The sequence below is a fragment of the Sminthopsis crassicaudata genome, chromosome 5, assembly GCF_048593235.1.
Source record: "Sminthopsis crassicaudata isolate SCR6 chromosome 5, ASM4859323v1, whole genome shotgun sequence".
Lineage (NCBI taxonomy): Eukaryota > Metazoa > Chordata > Mammalia > Dasyuromorphia > Dasyuridae > Sminthopsis > Sminthopsis crassicaudata.
In genome coordinates this window covers 228969079-228989394 of record NC_133621.1, presented here as the reverse complement: position 1 = coordinate 228989394, position 20316 = coordinate 228969079, and the positions used below count along the sequence as shown (strand labels likewise).

Sequence of the window (20316 nt, the reverse complement as noted above, 5' to 3'; positions counted from 1 at the left end):
TACATAATTGGAGAAAACAAAATATTATTTAATTTTAAATTTTTTGTTTTATAATCTGCTCTCTCTACCTCTCTCCTACTCATTGATAAGGCAAGAAATACTATACCTGGAGTTAATTTTCTTTTCTTCAACGACATTTAGCCCATGCCAAAGGCAAATGTGTGTGATTTGTGGGGTAGAAGATAGATGCCTGTCAGAGCTTTACCTTAAAATTCATGGGATTATGATAATAATTTATACTTAGATAATTCTTTACAAGGTATTTGGTAACTCACAACAACCCTGTGAGACAGACAATGCTAGAATCCATCCTATGGAGGAAGAAACTGAAGCTCAGAGAAATTAAATGCTTTGCTCATAGTTATACATCTAATACTCAAATTCAAATAGTAAGACTTGTGTTCTTACTATATGTCAAATTAGCTGGTCAGTAAATGACAGAGGGGCAATTTCAGTACATGGGATGGTTCCCAATGGGCAGAATTTGTCACTACAGCATTTACAGTGAAATACTGTAAAAATGTAATACTGTAAAATGTAAAAAAAAGAAAGTTCAATTCAACAAATATTTATAAAGCACCCACTGTATGCAAGCCACAGTGATGATGTATGACTGAATGAGATCCCTCCTGCTCAGAGATGCAGGTTCAGAAGCAAAAGAATTAAAGAATTCGATAATTCCCAAGTCTGTGGCAAAAAAAGAGGAGATTTTATTTTTCACTAAGAGGCTTTCCCTTGGTGGTCATATATTCTTAGTGAAGAAAATTTTGCAAAGGAATATTGGAAAAGACCCACTTTATGAGCAAATCTGGGGCAGTTTGAATTGATAATCAGCCCAGGATTTCTCAATTGAATAAAAATTACCTTGAAGGTTTAAAATTTCCTGAATGAGGATGTGACTCCCCAAAAGATGAAAGTTGTTGATTTGTCCTTGAATAATGTTGCTTATCTCACCCTGAGAGAATGTGTCTTTCTAGACTCTGGAGCCTGGGAGACCCTGATCTCTCTTCTTTTGCAGATCAAAGGGGACATGATTTCAGTGATTATTTTACACAATTTTTACAGAGTTTCCCCACATCAACAGCATTAGGGATTTTTTTTTTTTAATGTTATTCAAAAGATGCAACATGATACAGTCCTGCCTTCAAGAAGGTAATATTCAGTTGGGGGAATATAATATACTTCTGATAGGTAAATTCAATTTATAAGCAATTAATACTAAGTAATTTCAAAAGACAGAAGGAAGCAGGAGGAGCTGACTCATCATCAGAAAGCTATTACTCCTCAGTGCCTTCCATTACTCCAAAAGTATTTTAGAATAGGAGGGAAACTTTGAGATCTAGTGCAATGCCTTAGTTTCCAGCCTAGTAAACCAAAGTCAAAAGAGGGGTCTTGTCACAGCTGTCACAGCTTTGTATCTGATCCAAGCCAATGTCTATTGGACCACAATAGAGTTAAACTCCCTTTAATCCAGGCTTCCTTGACATGATAAATAGGGAGTAGCTAAAATTTAGGCAGAAATTGGCTCAGAGCCGTGAATTTCATTGACAAAATGTTACGTCAAGTAGCTGAGTTGTCTAAGGCTAGTCGCTGGTAGCAGGAGAGATTGAGTATAGACACAAATTCTGACCAGGTGCTCCTTGAAGGCAGGGACTGTGTTTCTGTCAAGCTAATCTCCCCAGCTCACTGGGCTTAGTAAATAGAGGGGAATCCCCAGAATAATGAGGTAATGGGAGAAGTCAAGCTTTGTATGAATATTTACAAACAGTATGTAAATAAATGAATAGGAATGAGCAGAGTGAAATATGGAGACATAAATGCTAAGGGGATACAGGATAATAGAGCTGTGAGCTTTGGGTGGGGTTAAGTCTGGAGTAACCAGTCTTTTGGCCCCACCCATAGGAACATTGTATTTGGAGGCTTGGGGGGGGAGGGGAGGGAACAGACCTACTTACTGGGCAATTTATCCATCATGTCTGGCATGTAAAGGGTCTGTATCTGAATTTGAGGTGGAAAGGGGTTCTGGGAAAAAGGAGGCATGGTGTGGCTACTGGATTTGATAAGGGTAGGTAAGGAGTTGTGGAAACCAGATACAGAGCAATGATTAGGTATGAGCTAGGAGGATAAGAGAGTGGTCTTATTCTCCCTTTCCATCCCATCCCCTAAAAAATAAATTTTTCTGTTAGTCAAATCCACTTACTTCCTGTACCGTGATCCTTCTTTAGGCCATCTGACTAACAGTGGGAATTTTATTCTTTTCCTAAACAGTTGCTATCATTTCCAAGCTATTTAAAATTTGATAAAACTTGTTGGCCAACAAAACTCAAGCTGTTTGTTGTGTGATTGAATGTGCAGATAGAGATAAGGAGAAAGCTTTCCCCTTTCAAAGACTGGAACTATTTATTTCCTCAGGAAAGCTGAGCTGGATACTGGATCATAGGAAAGCTTCAAAACATAGAGTCAGAGAAGCAGAGACAAGACTGATATTATTCCATTTAAACTCTGCAAGTGTATGAGTCCCAATTTGAACCATGGACTCATTTCTTTCCTTTTTGTGAAGCAGTGAACCTAAAAGAAGCCTCCTATGAGTAAAAGTTTATTGATTCATTCTAAGAGTCTTCAGTGTCAGGCTTCTCCTGTGAATGCATTTCGAATCATGATGGGGCCCATGGAGAATTACTGTACATGCATGATTATCAGAATGATGGCATCATAACAAGTTAATGAAAATACCAGTGTACTACCTTGTTTATAAAAGGATTTAGAAAGAGGAGCAAGATAAGGTGTTCATAGGGATGGAGAGAAAATGGGCAGCAAAAGAAGCAATGGATACCAGAGGCCAAACACTTCCACCAGTCTGTACCAGAGTGACATCATTCAAAGATGTTTGAGGAGGACCAGCCTTGCTCAAGGCTTTCCTACCCTGAGAGAAATTTGTAAGGCCCCATCCAAACCATTTCTATCCACGTGAAACCCTATGCAATCAAAGTGCAAATTATATGGAGTTAAATGTTCTCTTAACTATTTCCCCCTCTTCTGTCTAGAGGTGTGAAGAGAACTTCAAAGTTATATACTTTAACATCTTCATTTTTCCAGATGGGAAAACTGAGTTTAAGAAAGAGAGAAAGAGAAAGAGAGACAGAGAGACCAAGAGACAGACAGAGAGAGGGAGGGAGGAAAAGAAGGAGGAAGGAAAAAGGGGGAAGAGAGAGACAGAGACAGATAAAGAGAGAGAGAGGAAGGGAGGGAAGGAGGAAGAGATTGAGAGAGAGAGAGAGAGAGGTGGGGGAGGGAAGGAGAGAAGGAGGGAAAGAGGGAAAGGGAGAGAGAGTAAAAGAAGGAGAAAGAGAGGGAAAGAGAAAGGAGGTAGAGATGGAGTGCCTTCTCTAAAGAAATAGCCTAATCATATGAATTAGTAACCCTACTGGGATTGCACCCCAAGTCCTAAGACTTCAACTGAATGAATGAATGACTAACTGAAACAATGAAAAAGCATTTATTATTTACTATGTCCAAAGAACCATGCTAAACACTGGGGATAAAAATAATACAGCAGAGGCAATCCTTGCTCTCAAAGAATTCACATTCTTACAGGATAGACAATACATAGAGGAAGTTTCAGCTGCAGTTAGTTGGAAGGATCTCATGCATGTAGCAACAAAGCAGATGGTAACGTCTCTTTTAAAAATCTGTTTCCACTGATAAAGTTCTGTTTCTGCTTTTGAGCCACTTGACAGTGTCTTAGTTATGAGAACTTTCTTTTGTAGGTGTTCAGTAGCTGTGGTTGTTGAGGAGGAAGAATTTGCAGCAATGCAGAGGCATTTCCCAGGTTCCATCCCCAGGGAGGTTGTTTGGTGACTACAGAGGCTAGGCTGGAAATAGGATTGGTGGTCTAGAGGGCACTGGCATTCTCAGGACTCTTGGGTTTGCTTTACTATTGGTAGCCTCTGGTCAATGGTTGATTTTCACAATAGTAAATTAGGTGGAGAATTTTTCCAAAGGGGATTGCTCCCTTCAGTAATGGTTGAAGGGAAAAGGCTAGACTAGTCCTGGTTCTCTGGGTAGGTGTGTGTGGAGTGTGCTCTTATTCCCAGCCTCTAAAGTTGAGTGCTGCATGAGTCCATCAGGGTCTGAGAGGTGGATGAGAGCTTTAGTTTGACTCATCTGGTGATATTTCTTTCTTTCCCTCAGGATATCTTTTTGTAGCTGGGCTAGTTTACCTGCCCTGTGGGTAGCAGCTGGTTTGCAGTCAATGGGGAACATTGGCTTCTTCTTCTCAGTAGTTCCTTCCTCAAAAGATGGCTTGAGGGTTTTGGCCAGTGTTCTGGGGTTGAAGTGGATGATATTAGCCTTACTCTGGCTCTGGGACTTACTTACTTGTCCATCACTGGGAGTTGGTTAGTGGTTGGTTTTGGTGGTGTCTAGGAATGTGGGCCCTTTGTCAGTAATTTCTCCCTTTAAGGATGACTTTAAGAACCAAGTGATCAAATCCAGAATTCTTTCCATTAAATAGTGAACTGACCCCAAATGAGGCCTCTTGACACATTCCATGTTTCTCTCTATGAAAATAGCTGGAGAGGGTAGCTAGATTCACTTTAGAGATCCATCCAGGTGGAGTGGAGGCAGATAAAGAATCTGGGAGGCAATGATACTCATAATAATGATACTCTCCTCAATTGTCTTTTTGCCTAGGGCCTTTGAGGTTCCTTAACACAGAGGGAGGAATGCTTCTCCTAGAGTCAGTCAACTGTAGGTCTCCACATTTGTCCCAAACCTTTTTATGCTGCAAGCTTAATCTGATTCACAGGCTGGGGAGAGATTTAGAGGAAACAGACTCAAAGCTTTAGTTTGATGGCAAGCAATGGACACAGGCCCAGGGCACAGACACTGAAAGACAAGAACCAAATTAAGAATAGCCTACTTGAGTCAGAAGAGTTGGAGAGAGATGAGGAGACTCCATAAAAATATGGGATCATAGATTGAGAACTAGAAGGAACCTTGCAGGACATCTTACCCATCTTCTTTTTCTTACAAATGTGACCTAAGATCACAGGAGTAATGTGACTGAAATTAGGTCTTCTGATTCTTAATATAGGACACTTTCCACTGGGCCATGCTGTATACCCATGGAATGAAAGAAGGGAAGGGGAAAGGGAAGGAAAGAGATATTTATTAAATACCTACTAATTGCCAAGCACAACATTAAATATTTTATAAATATTGTCTCATATGACTCTCACAACTCTGGGAGGTGGCTTCTATTACTTATCCCCATTTTACAAGGGGAAACTAAGGCAAATAAACTAAGTGACTTGTCCAAAGTTATACCACTAATAAGTATCGGAGGACAAATTTGATCATACAAATTTTACTTTTGTTATTATTGACTTGCTTTGTGATCTTGGTAAACTTTTTTTCCCTTTTTGGTCCCCACTTCCTCATCCATAAAATTAGGGCTTTGGACCAATTGTAGTGAGGTGCTGGAGCCAGCTTTAAGGGGTCACAAGAGCTGATAGTTAAATTTTCAGTATGAACATTTATTTTCTCCTTGGAAATTGCCAAATACTACAGTTAGGGCTTGGTTAAATATTTTCTTGATTGTCTAGAATTAAGAAAGCCATGGGAGAAATTGTTACAGTGCAGGTTTAAATTTTAAGTGTGTCCTGCATATATAACTCCACCCCACACCCAAAGCTGGCTGTTAAATATATACCAGCATACTCCTGGAACTAAATGTTCACTAAGGACCATTTTAGCTCTAGCAGATTTCCAATGTTACCAAATTGAGGAGTTGCACTTAAGGAAAGAGAGACACTTGTGAGCTTGGGAGATAGGACAGAACCTTTGAAGAAAACCACAGAAAACAGATATAATCCTCTGCCTCAGGCTTCTCCTAATGGCCTAATCAGGTAAACTTTATCCTGCAGAATGTGGGAGTTCATAAAACTGACATTATGGCAGTGTGACTTAGAGATCATTTTCTAGATCCCGAGGACAGAGAAAAGCTAGCTGGTGAAGGGAGGGTGGGAAGAATTCCTTTTTCCTCCCTCCCTCCCTCCCTCCCTCCCTCCCTCCTTCCCTCTCTCCCTTCCTTCCTTCCTTCCTTCCTTCCTTCCTTCCTTCCTTCCTTCCTTCCTTCCTTCCTTCCTTCCTTCCTTCCTTCCTTCCTTCCTTCCTTCCTTCCTTCCTTCCTTCCTTCCTTCCTTCCTTCCTTCCTTCCTTCCTTCCTTCCTTCTCTGTGGAATTTTGGTGATGATATTTCTCAGTATGCCAGCTGTTGTCAAAGCAACGGGCAAAGACTGTGGAATGGTTCTGGCAGCTCTTGATCTGGGGCCAGTGAGGGAGAATGCTGAAGTACCTTGGGGCTGGTGGGAGAAGTCACTTTAGTCCAATCTGAATTGCTCCTTCCAGAGTTACCCTTAAATGCACATAAAAGTAATTCTTGTAGATATTGATGTTTCTGTAATGGGAGATGGTATGATGTAAAAATACTCGACTCAAAATCGAGGAAGAACTGTGTTCTGGTCTTGTCCCTCTACTTAATGGCTGTGTGACCTTGGACAAAAAATTCCACCTCTCAGTGCTCTAGGTAGTAACTGCTCTGAGCAACAGAAAAGATGGCAATCTGTACTGGTAGAGGAATTTCTCCATCTGGGAGTTCCTTAAGTAAATGAAGTAATGATAATAATAATAATAATGATAATGGTATTCATATAGTTTGTAGGGTGCTACAGTAGATAGAATGCTAGGCCTGGAATAAGGAATACTTATCATCCTGAGTTTAAATCTGGTCTCAGATACTTACTAGTTGTGTGACTCTGGGCAAGTCACTTAAACCTGTTTACCCGTTTCCTCATCTGTAAAATGAGTTGGAGAAGGAAATGACCACACTCTAGTATCTTTGCCAAGGAAAAAAGTGGATCACAAAAAGTTGTACACAGCTGAAAGTATTTGAACAACAAGAAGAAGTTTTTGAAGATTTTCAAATCTTCTTTACAAATATTCTTTAAACTGATGAAATAATAATATTTATGATAGCTGGCATTTTCTAGCACTTCACACTTTGCAATGCATGTCATATATGTTATCTCATTTGATCATTTATTTGCTCTTCTGTTCCAGTCCCTATTCCTAGGTGATGCTTACATCATAAGTGGCACTTTGGGTCTCAGTGTATAAAGGTTCAGTAATGACTATCTTTAGCCATTTCCCCTAAAGCTTCATGCTCAACAAGCTTAACCTGATTTAAAAAAAAAAATTCTCCAAATTGTCATTGAGTTCCGGACGAGCAGTGTGACAGAGTGTGAAAGTTCCATCTTCCTCTTTGGAAAGGGAGAAAATTGAGGTCCTTAAGATAAGTAAGATGGTAAAAAGGACATTGGATTAGAGTCAGGACATTTGGGTTTGAATCTCATCTATATCATTTACTAGCTGGAGAAAGTTACCTTAGATACTTTGAGCCTCAATTTTCTCATCTGCCAAAAAATCCGACAAAAAAACAAACCCAAAGACTTGCATGATCTACCTTAAAGAATTATTGTGAAGGAAGTGATTTGTAAAGCCTGAGTGCCATACAAATGTAAGTTCTTGGTAAAAAAGAGGCAGATCAACAGAGACAAGCACAGTGGTCACCAAGCAGTCTTCTCTTCCCATAGGATTGCACTTGATGAGAATTGAAAGCAGTATTGAATTGAACTTACTAGGTAAGAGGATCTAAAGTCCCAGGATTGGAGTTTTAAAATTATCCCTGCAATTTACTGGATGAATGACTTTTGGCAAGGTCACTTCCCTCTTTTGGGCCTCTTCTTTATCTGAAGCTTCTTCATCTGCAAAATGAAGAGATGGCGTAATCTTGGAGGATTTCCCCCACTCTAGATCAATGATCTCATGACCTCAGAAGGAACAGAGAAAGTCAGCCACTAGCCAGAGACTGTCCAATAAGATGCTGTTTAGCCTTTTAGGTGATAGAAGATTTGCAGAATCATGGAAAGGGTTAAAGGAGTTAAAAAGAGTCTCCAGTGGATGTCCAATGTTCTAGGATGGAAATTACTCACCTTGTTTTTGAGCATTGGAGCCTTTGAGCCTTTAACTGAGAGTCCTGGCTTATAATAAGATATATAATAAATGAATAATAAAATACATACATACATATATATACATATATACTTATGTATATATGTATACATATACATATATGTTCATGTCATGGAGAGTGGGATTTTCTCCAAGAAAAAATGTGCATTCATAAAGAGCAAGATTAGAGGGTGTCCTTCAGTGGGCCTCTCCTAACCATCGCCATGTGGCCCCTCCCCTCCCATCCCTCTGGGCTCCATAGCTTTTCGCCACCTTCTTCTCCTCTTCGGCTTTCTGCCCAGACATTGCTGTCTGCACCTGATCTCTGAGCCAGCAACTTGGCAAATGCATCCCATGAGCTCATGGGGAGGAGTAAGCTGGCAGGCCCTCTAACCTTGCTGAGATCTGTGGCAGGTGTATGGCAGAAACCTGGAACAGGAGCCTTTTTAATCCCTCCTGGCTCTGTCCTCACATAGAAGGAGGCTCCTCAAAAGCAGCCACTGCTTCCTCATATTCCCCATTTTCCTGTTTCCTGAAGAGAATATGAAATCAGAGGAAATTGGCTGATGCTAGGATATGAGAGACTGAGATTAAATTTAAGGAAGGGTTTCCTATTCCTAAGAGTAGACATTGGGTGGTAAGGAGCAGATCTTCCTTCTCTGAGAAATGAGTTTCATCTGAATGAGGAGAAGTCTAGTAGCAAAGAAGGAGAGATTCATAGAGTTACTTTGAAAACAGCTAGTCCAGCTGAATGCCTCAGATGAATGCAGCAAATTAACCTTTAAGGTTCAATCCAGTCCTGGGAGAAGTTATGATTGTATAGGAGTGACTGTGATGAGAATGATGAAAGATAACAATCAATAGCACATGTTAAAGTTTGCAAACTTTGTGCAGGCTATCTCTCATTTGACTTAATTGGAAATGAAGGGTCCAGAGAGGGGAGAACTTTGAGGAATGTAACTCTGACTAACATTAGCACTGATCTGCAATCCCAAAGCACTTAGAAGTGTGGAAAGAACTGTGTTAGGTACTAGCGATACAAAGATAACAAAATAATTCTTGTTTTTGAGGTACTTATATTCTGAACCAGTGTGGGGAAGGGAAAGAGGAGCCTTTCAATATGTGTACAATATGTACACATGTAAATAAAGAGAAAATGCAAAGTTACAAAATAATTTTAGGAGGAAGGAAGCACTTATTGTAGGAGGATCAGACCTTTTCATTCACTTATTCATTCACTTTCACACATTCATCTATTAATTCATGCAGGTATTGAAAAAGCTGTCATTCTATGTATAACATTTTGAATAAGACACAGCTAATAATTGTGGTCTGTTCTGTGGTTGAACAAAAGAAAGCAAATAAACATCACTTTTCCATTTCTGGAAATGGGTAGGAATGGACTGTGATTATAGTGAAGTGAGGATGTCATAGAAATCTCTCCTGACCACCAAGGCCATAGGCCCCTGGGGATGCAAGGTGGTGAACATGATGTGATAGGCCAAAGGAACTACAACAGGAGTAACAGTCCCCACTCGAAGGTCTTCCTTTCTTTTGTCATTCATTCATTCATTCATTCACTCATTAATTAACTAATTCATCCATTCATTCAACAAACATTTATTAAATACCTACTATGTGCAACCTGGGTGGCTAGATGGTTCAGTGAATAGAGCACTGGACCTGAAGTCAGGAAAGCCTGGTTTTAAATCTAACTGCAGATACTTGATAGCAGTGTGACACTGGGCAAATCACTTAACTCTGTTTGCCTCAGTTTCCTTATCTGTAAAATGAGATGGAGAAGGGAATGGCAAACTATTCTCACATAATGGCCAAGAAAAACATCATAACAAACTGGACATGACTAATTGACAAAACAACAAAAACAAATGTGCAAACCACTGAGAAGTATCATTGGGGTGTGTGGGAGGGGGAAAGGTATAAAAAGTTAAGTAAACCATGGTTCTTGCCCTCCAGTGGAGTTCTAAGAAAAGGGAGAAGGGAGTTATCATCACCCTTCCTGGAGGCAGGGGTGTGGCAGAGAAGGCAAAGATGTCACAAAGTCATAGGATTATATGATTTCAGATTTAGATTTAGGATCTTTGAGATCATCCTGCCTGTTTAAAACCCTTCATTTTACAGATGAGGATGCTCAACCCTATGAAGAATCTTGGCTGAAGTTCTATCACTGTTAAATTAGTGTTTAAAAGGAGAGGTGGAAGGACTTTAGAGTTGATCTGGCCCAAACCCCTCATTTTCCAGCTTGGAAAAAAAAAAAAAAAACTGGACAGAGGAAGAGAGGTGGGTTTAGAGTTTGAGTCCTCTACTCCAAATTTGGAGACCTGATGTGGCTATTAGCTACTTTTTCATTTCCCTTCTTCGAGTATCTATTGAATGTCCAGTATGTTTTCTACCTTCCTCACACTTGCTAAACAAATATGCCTCTCCCATCATTTTCGGCTCTTGAAATACTGTGATGCCAAGAAGCCTTCCTGGATTGGTCAAAGGACAATCTACAGTTTCTCAGGACCTTCTCTATGAGTCTCCAACCCTCTTGCTTCTCCCATCAATATTTTAATTCCATTCTATTTAATTCAGTACAACCAACAGGGATTAACTGCATGCTGTGTGCCAGGGATTGTACAAAGGAGCACCTTACCTTTGCTCTCCTCCCAATCCACATTTCCTTCAACCTGACAGAGATATTAATGTTTCAGTGCTTCAGGGTTTAAATGGGTTGGTTGCCTTTTGGGTGTTACCTCAGCTTCTGTCTAAATGGGAGCATGTCCTGCTGAGATACAATCCCCCAGAGTCAGGACCTGCATCTGTTTGGGGAAATCTCAATTTACAGAAGCGTCAGCTTGCATTGGTCAGAGAGTCACAGAAAGCCAGAGCTGGAAAGAACTTTAGGTGTGGCCAACAGGGGAGAGGATACACTAATGAATAGAAGTCCCCAAAGCCCCATTACAAGCCTTCTGTCTCCTGCTCTTTGTGCCTGAATTTTTTCTCCTAGTTGAACTCCTCATGAAGTTGGAAGACTTACTGGCTATCTTGAGTTAAGGTCTTGTTCTGACACTTTTTGGCTATGTGACTCTTCGTCTCTGAGGGTGTCTTTTCAGCTGTAAAACAGGGTTAATATGTCTAGCGCTCCCAACCTCATGGGGCTGTCATGAGAAAACTTCTTTGTGACGCTTAAAATCTTGTTGAATGTGAGCTGTTATTATGAAGCCACTCCCTGGCTCCATGCTCCACACCTTGGCCCCTATTTTCTCTCCTGCCTGGAATAACTTTTCCCCTTCTCTGATAATCTGAGCTCAGTTTCCTCCAAAGAGCCAGTCCAGCACACCAGCACTAACTGAACTCTTTACTCACTCTCTAGTGACTGACTGTACTCAGCTGGATTTCCTCTTTGGGGATTTATAATGTCTAACTTTTCATAAAGTGATGCTCTTATAATAGCCCATTCTGAGTCTTAATTATTTCATGTGGTAGTAGTGTTGTTCAGTTATTTCATTTGTTATCTGACTTTCTGTGACCCCACTTGTGGTTTTCTCAGCAAAGATAATGGAGTCGTTTGCCATTTCCTTCTCCATCTCATTTGATAAATGAAGAAACTGAGGAAAATGGGGTTAAGGGATTTGCCCAGAGCCACGCAATTGGTAAGTGTGTGAGGCAGATTTCAATTCTTCCTGGCTTCAGATCTGGAGCTCTATCCATTGTGCTAGCTGCCTATTTCATGTGCATCATTAAAGAATTCAATTTCATAAATGTCAAGCACTTTTCAAGGGGCTGGGGAAGATACAGAGTTTAAAGAGGATCCAAGGGGCAACTGGACGATTCAATGGATAGAATACCAGTCTTGAAGTCAGGAGGACCTGAGTTCAAATCTGGCCTTAGGCACTTAATACTTTCTAACTGGGTGACCCTGGGCAAGTTATTTAATCCCCAATTGCCTTACCAGAAAAAAGGGAGAATAAGATCCTACCCCTGCTCTCATGGAGTCTAGTAGAGGAAAAGAAAAGGGGAAGCTAGCAAGCGTAGTGAAAAGAGCAACAAGACCTGAAGTCAAGAAGACCTGAATTTGAAGTAAGTCTTGGACATTTTCTAGCCATGTGCTCCTGCATAAGTCACTTAACCCTGTTTGCCTCAGTTTCTTCACCTATAAAATGAGCTGGAGTAAAATGGCAAACTACTCCAGTATTGCTGCCAAGAAAACCCCAAATAGAGTCATGAAGAGTTGGACATGACTAAAATGACTAAACAATAACAGGGGGAAGGAAGGAAACAAGCATTTATTAAGCATCTATTATTGCCCTGTTAAGTGCTTTACAAATATTATCTCATTTGATCCTCACAATAACCCTCCGAAGTAGATGCTATTATCATCCTCATTTTACAGCTGAGGAAACTGAGGCAAGCAGAGTATAATTGACTTGTCCATGTTTACACAGTTAGTAAGTATGAAGCTAAATTTTTTTTTTCCTGAGGCAATTGGGGTTAAGTGACTTGCCCAGGATCACACAGCTAGGAAGTGTTAAGTGTCTGAGGCCAGATTTGAACTCAGGTGCTCCTGACTTCAGGGCTGGTGCTCTATCCACTGTACCACCTAGCTGCCTCATGAAGCTAAATTTAATGTAAATCTTCTTGATTCCAGACCTAGCGTTCAATCCACTGCACCAATTAGCATATAAGTGACTATAATATGCAATATGGCTTGATAAATGCATTAGGAACAAAGAAAACACTGAGTGAGATCTGAGGGAGAAGAGTGTTTCAGGAGAGACCAGGGAAGGCTAGAAATGTAAAGGATGGGTATGATTTCAGTAGGCAAAGAAGGAAAACAAGGGCTTTCTGCCATCTTGGAGTCTGGGCAATGGTCTAAGGCCATTTTTGGTATTCCAAGTGTGGCCTATGAAGTCACAGGGAACACACAGTTTTTCTGAAAACTGAAGGAGTATGCCCAGGAGAAAACTGAATTCTATTTAGGCAAGAGATGTGCCTGTGTATATAAAGCAAAGAACCCACAGAAATGGTAGCAAACCCAACTGAACCAGAGGGATCTGGGGCAACATTCCTCAGGCTCATGGAAACAGTAGCATGCTTTGAGCCAAGTTCTGAAACAATGTTCCTGCACTAGACATGGAAACTGGGTGACACTAAATAACTCAACAGGCTAGAATATTGTTAAAAACTAAATAAAATTATACACGGGGGCAGGACGGGGGCAAAAGGGGATAGAGGCCATTCTTAGGAAGTTTATAATAAACTTTATCTCCTCAACTCAATAGCAAGCTCTTCAAGTTTAATATTTTTTGGCTCCCTCTCATTGCTCAGTCTAATTCTGGCCACATTGTAAGAGGTCTATAAATCTTTACTACTTGAAACTGACTATTGCAGGAAGAAGGCTTACTGGGAGGTGTTCCTCAGGAGGGAGGATCCTGAGAAGGATATAATAACAAAGTCATCATTTGACACCCCACTCCCCAATAGTCTGTGACAGACACAGGGGCAATAACAGACTGAGAGCCATTCTTGGAGTCTGGACATGTTTGTGAGATTCTGGGCAAATCACTTAATTTTTCCATGCTCCAAGTCACTTTATAAGATTAAATTGCAGAAAAATGAACTCTTCTGGCTTGACTGAGAAAGTTCCTCACTGGGAGCTTGGTATACTGATGAAATCACAGATCTGGTCAAAAAATAAAAATTACTGGACTCCATACAATAATTCATGAGGAAGATGATAATATCAATAGCTTAAGTTTAATAGCACTTAAATTTTTCTAATTATTTACTTATCTCCATGCATATATTATCTCTAACCTCAAAGGCAGAGACTACAACATATTAGTATTCCCACTTTTGGAAACTTGTTTGTAGTCATACAGCTAATTTGTATTAGGGGTAGGATTTGAATGCAGTTTTTGTGACTTCAAATGGAGGATTTTTTTCATAGTTTGTCTTTCTTTCTCTCTTTCTTTTTCAAAATAATAGCTTTTTATTTTAAAAATACATGCAAAGATAGTTTTCAGCATTCACCCTTGCAAAATCTTGTGTTCAAAATTTTCTCCCTCCTTCCCCCCCCTTTCCTCAGACAGTGAGTAATCCATTATATGTACAATTCTTCTAACCACATTTCCATATTTATCATGATGCACAAGAAAAAAAGGGGAAAAAAAGTGAGAAAGAGGAAAAACAAACAAACAAACAAACAACAACAACAAAAAACAAGCCTGCCACAAAAAGGTGAAAATATTATGTTGTGACTCACATTCAGTCCCCACAGTCCCATTTCCCTTCTGGAGATGGCTGTCTTCATTCCAAGTCTATTGGAATTGTTGAAAAGGGCCACATCCATCAGAGTTGATCATCACATAATCTTGTTGGTGTGCACAATGTTCTCTTGGTTCCACTTCATTTAGCATCAATTCATGTAAATCTCTCCAAGCCTTTCTGAAATCATCCTGCTCATCGTTTCTTGTAGAAAAATAATATTCCATTACATTCATATCCCCTAATTTGTTCAGCCATTCTCCACTTGATGGGCATCCACTCAGTTTCCAGTTCCTTGTCATTATAATAAAGGCTGCTATAAACTTTTTTGCACATGTGGGTGCTTTTCCCTTTTTTATGATCTTTTTTGGGATATAGACAAGAAGAGACTCAGTTCCCTTTTCTAGGGAGCCTCGTCTCTGATACTTTGCCATTTCTCTCCCCTCACCCTCTCTGCCTGTGCTCTCTCTGTCCCATACTGTTTCCCAATGCCTGAACTGCCCCTCATCCTCCCCCGTTGAACCCTTATTCCCCTACCTTTAATATTAGTTCTCACTGAGCTCTTTATTAACTCTTCAGTTACTTTTCAACCCACAATCATCAGCCCTTCTTTGTACCAACACCAGGACTATTATATGAGAATTTGTGATGTACAATTCAATACTTTTGTATATTTCTATACTGACCAGCTAAATGGCATATCTGGTAGAATGCTGGGTCTAGAATTGGGAAGACTCATTTTTGTGAGTTCAAAACTGCCATCAGACACTTACAATGCAAGTCACTTAAGTCCTCCTATTTGCCTCACTTTTTTCAATTATAAAATGAGCTGGAGGAGGAAATGGCAAATCATTCCAGTGTTTCTGCCAAGAAAACTCCAAATGGAATCATGAAGAATTGGACATGACTGAAAATGATTGAATAACAACAATAACAACATATAGATCTATCTTAATTGTTGACTATATTTCCAAAGATCATAGGATATAGGAAATAATTGGACATGAGAGGTTTTCTAGACTGCCATTTTACAGATGAGTAACCTGAGTCTAGGCTCACATACCTAGGAAGGCCAAAGACTGAATTCAAATCCAGGTCTTCTGACTCCAAATCTATATTTTCTGCTCTATGCTTTGGCCTTGGGGCTCCCCAGAGTTCCCCACAAGGAGGGTTTAGACCCTGACATCATCAGTCCAGGAGTTTCTGCCCCTCCCAGCCCTACCTGGGGTGTAAGGGGGATTAAAGATACTTTGGGAAATGCATGTCAACACAGTGTTTCTTTATCATTGGACTATCAAGCCAGCCCTCCCCATGAATATTTCCTCTGGGGCTGTTCAGCCACCATTGCCAATTACCTGTCTCTGCATGCCAGCCAGTGGCTCTGTTGAAGCTCCATTTCCCAAGTAGCAATAGGAGCTGGTCTGAGGGAACAGGTAGGGCTGAGATAAATTTGAGTGGATAGCTCATATCCTAGATCCTACTCTGGCCTATGCACTGGTGAGGTAGAAGCTCAAAGGTAAGAGAAAATACTCCCAGAAGCTTCCAGGTCTGATAGAAAGGGGATGAGACACATATGTCAGACTGTAGATTCAGCGAAAAATAGGTTAGGAGCAGCTACACAGGGCTCTGGAAACTAGTACTACAGAGGGGAGTATGGAGAGGCAATGGGGGCCAGCAGGATGGGAAATTAGAGAAAACTTCCTGCTGGAGTAGGAAGGCTGAGAGGGTCAGGGCCCATGTGAGCAGGTATGTTTTCTAGTCTCAGAGGAGAGCAATGCTTTCAATGGCCAAGTGGGAGAGCTTTGTACAAGATTGCACAAATTGGTGTACAATTGGATACAAAATGAGTGCAACTAAGTATATGAGAAGGAAGAGAAGAAAGAGTGAACTTTGTTGAAAACACAATAAGAATATTGGATTAGGGTCAAGAGAAAACTAATAAAAAGGTTGTCATTTATTGTGGGTCTTCTATTAGGAAAGATATTGGGAAAGCAGACAGGGCTGAAGGACTGAAGAAACTAGAAAAAAGAATCATGATGTTTTCATCTAAAGAGGGGATACAAATTCCTTGTGTGTATTATTTTCCCTTTCTGAGCCTCAGTTTACTCATCTCTTAATGAAAGACTTGGATCTTTAAGATCTTTTTTTAATTCAAACATTCTTTGGTCTTATGTCTTGGTCACAAAAGAACCATGGGATTTCAGTTCCTTAGCTCAACTGCCTCACTTTGCATATGAGGAAAGTGAAGTTCAAAGTGAGAATCAGAATATACTAGACTAGTATGTGAAACTTAAGATAACTCTTTAGGAAACATAAAAAGGAGTTATTTGGCATAGCAGGGAATGAGCTTAACTTTCCTAACTGGCTTCGTTCTAAAATTCTTGGCATATGGCTTTTAGTCAGAGAAGGAGGACACAGTCTTTGACTCATTGGTCTACAAATTAAAGGAAGTGGGTTCCAAAGTGGAAAACCAAGGTACCTCCCTGCCCTTGTTTCCTTGACCTTGTTGTCTTATTGCCTCAGTGCTGAGCTGACCCAGCCTAGGAAAACAATTAACTAGTCTCCACCTCAAGGAGGCCATTTTTCTAGAGTAGGTCCAGCTCATGGTTTTGTCTTCTTCTTCCTCCTGGGAAAACTAGAGGTCCTTGTCCATGATAAGACTGGACCAAGTAGCTTTTGCCCTATTTGATTCTGTGCTTGGAGTCTGGACTCCCTTCTGTCCTTCCCAGGATTTCCTCACCTTGCTGTCACCTGGCTCTTGCTGGGAATTATTTTTCCCATGTGGGTGTCTGGTAGGGCGTTTCCAAGTTGGTAAGATTGACAACTGCATGTGGGGACTCGGTTTGTTTGCCAAAGCCTGAGCTAGGTTAGGGGCTGCCACTGGAGGAGGCATGCTCCTTCCATCACTCTGGGATGATCAAGGGAATATAGATTTGCATACTTATCCATATAAATTTACATACAATTGCTTTATGGATTCCAACTCTAATAAGGGGATTGGTCCCAAGCCAATCAGCCTCCATCTTTGGAATTGTAGCCATGTTCTGCATCTTAGAGAACCCTAGCAGAAGAGATACATACAGAACAGAGAATCAGATCTCTTTCTACATTTCCTTTTATCTCCCCAATCCTTATTTAGATCTGAGTCTCTTTATTCTCTTTCCTCCTTTTCTCTACATTTTTTCTTTTCTTCTTCCTTCTCTCCAATCTTTTCCCCTGCCCTTTCCCCTCACTCTTCTCTTCTTTTCTTCTACTCTTTTTCTTTCTCCCTTTTCATTTTTATCTCATTCTTGTCAATCTCTCCCCTTGCCACCCTCTCTTAAGCCCCTTAAATTCTCCCATATCTCATCTCTCCTTTCTTTTCAGTGTCTTCCTCACCTCAACCTCCCCTTCGTCTTAGTTTCCCCCTTTTCTTTTCATCTTCCTCCTCTCTTGCTTCCCTACCCCATTTTCTCCCCTTCACTTTCTCCTTTTGCATTTTCTTCCTTTTCTTTCCTTCTTTTCCTCTCCCCTTCTTACCTACTCCAGTCTTCCTCCTCTTCTCTTCTAATCTCCTCCTCTTTCCATCTCAGTCTTCTCCTAAGTCCTCCTCTTTTTTTCTTCTCTGTCATTTTTCAATCTCCTTCTGTCTCCCTATTTCATCCATCTCAGCTTCTTCTTCTGGAACCCCAAATCTTGTCATATACAAAAGTAATAGTTTATGTAAGGATAATAAAGCTGGTATGCCTAGGTCTAAGGACTGGAGGATTCCGCTCCCCTCTCCTCTGCTCTGGTGGCCCCAACTTGGCAGCCCTATGGTGCCACCTGCTGCCCCAGGCTGACTTTGCCTCAGGCTCTGACATCTGTCTACACAGGTTGCTGCTGCTGCTGCCCCTCAATTTTCCCTGTTATCCCTGGAGCTGACCCCGAAACAGAGCTGATAATCAGATCAGCTTTGAGTCTCCTGCCCTGCTGCTACTTCTCTGTGGGCACGAGAGGTTTCTTTGAGCCGTGTGCTTGTATGTGTACATGTACATGCTCATGGTGTAGATGAAGCAAGCCAGAGCTCTTTCCATTACAGCAGGGTTTCTTAACCTGTTGTGGTTTGTCCCAGTTTTTGAAGATGACTGATGACATCATAGGTGATGATGACTTGTATGAATTGGGGTAAAATGAAGTAGAGTTGCATAAAATCATTAGTCTCACTCTCTCTTTCAGAGCCATCACTGTCCAGTGGCAAGACAAAAGTCCAGAGGACTTGCCATCATGGCCCATGAAGCTGTGGGTGACCTTGGAGTTTTAAACTGGGAGTCAACCAGAGAGTTGAAAGGATTCATGGGTAGATTTTTTAAAAAGGAATTTTGGTAACATGGATGGGGAAAAATTTTTTTTTATTAATTTTATAATTATAACATTTTTTGACAGTACATTTGCATAGCTAATTTTTTACAACATTATCCCTTGTAATCCTTTCTGTTCCAAATTTTCCCCTCCTTCCCTCCACCCCCTCCCCTAGATGGCAGGCATTCGGATGGGGAAAAAAATAAATCTTTGTTTTTATTAATCTTTAGTTTCCTTTTATAATTCTGTGTATTTTATTTTAAACATTTAAAAACATCTAGAGAAAGGATCTGGTGCTTTATTAGACTGTCAGAGGGATCCAGGATACAAGGAAGGTGAAGAATCCCCTGCCTGGACTATTATGATCTGATTCATCTCTTTATTTTGACCCATAAAGGAAGCATTGATCCAAAGGGCCTCCAGAAGTCAAGCTGCTCATCTCCCTGTTGTATTCCTCTAAATATTCTGGGAGGAAATAACCCAGGCTCCTATTTGTTCCCAGGTTTCTGCAATAGATGTGTATGTAGAAGATTTGTAATGTATAATATATGTGTGCACATGTATGTTGTTACATACACATGTGCATATGTATTGTGTATGTGTACATAATATATGTAGTATATAATATACACATAAACGCATGTACATATATGCTGTTATATATGTATTGTCGGCATTATATAGACTGCAGGCATCTATGCATATATGTACAATGCACATATATGTATACAATCAATGCACACATATTTATATGCACATTTATGCATATGTGTATATTTGTATGCATACTTATATGCATATAAATGTGCACATGTATATATATTATATATGTGTGTGTGTGTGTGTGTGTATCTGTGCATACACACACATAACATATAAGGGCAATAGTTGGAACAGTGATTGGACTCCTAGGCCTGGAGTCAGGAAATTATGAGTTTAAACTTGGCTTTAGTCACTAACTGTGTTACCATGGACAAGCCATTTCACCCTTTTTTGCTTTAGTTTCCTCATCTGTAAATTGAGCTGGAGAAAAAAACTATTCCAGTATTTTTGTGAAGAAAATCCCAGATGGGACACAAAGAGTCAGACATGATTGAAAAATGAGTGAACAATAAATGACAAAAAACATCTATTGAGCTTTAAAATTCACAAAACACTTTATATTTATTTCAATTCTTCCTCACAGCAACCCAGGGAAGTCGATGCTATTATTATCCCTGTTTTACAGATGAGGAAACTGAGACAAGCAGAGGTTGGCTTGCTCAGGAAATACACACCTAGGATATGTCTGAGGCCAGATTTAAATTCATATCTTCCTGGCTCCAGACCCAGTGCTCTGTCCACAGGACTACTCAGCCACCTTTATTCAGAGTTCCTTTGGAACAAAGATGAATGGTTATGTATATACTTCTATGTAGGTTTTTGGGAAAATGACATGTGTTTGATGTAACTGTTTTTTGTAACCAGATGTTCATGTTGGTGACTCTGGGAGTGGCATATGAATGCATATTTGTACTATTTGTGTACCTGCTTGAGTATTTCCCTTTGCTTTTATATTCCTAAGTCAGTGACATATGGAGACATGTTTCAACATATATCTGAGAAATGTGGGAATACATAGATATATGTTCCCTTACGTGAGTGTGATAT

At 40.3% G+C, this 20316-nt stretch overlaps 1 long non-coding RNA gene across 1 annotated transcript; it reads left to right on the top strand.

The window, feature by feature from the left end:
• The first annotated feature begins 5576 nt into the window (after positions 1 to 5576).
• On the top strand, positions 5577 to 18889 carry LOC141544320 (uncharacterized). The gene is made up of 2 exons (XR_012482578.1): positions 5577 to 5909; positions 18544 to 18889. It is a non-coding gene; the product is annotated as an uncharacterized LOC141544320 (long non-coding RNA).
• Positions 18890 to 20316: the final 1427 nt, after the last annotated feature.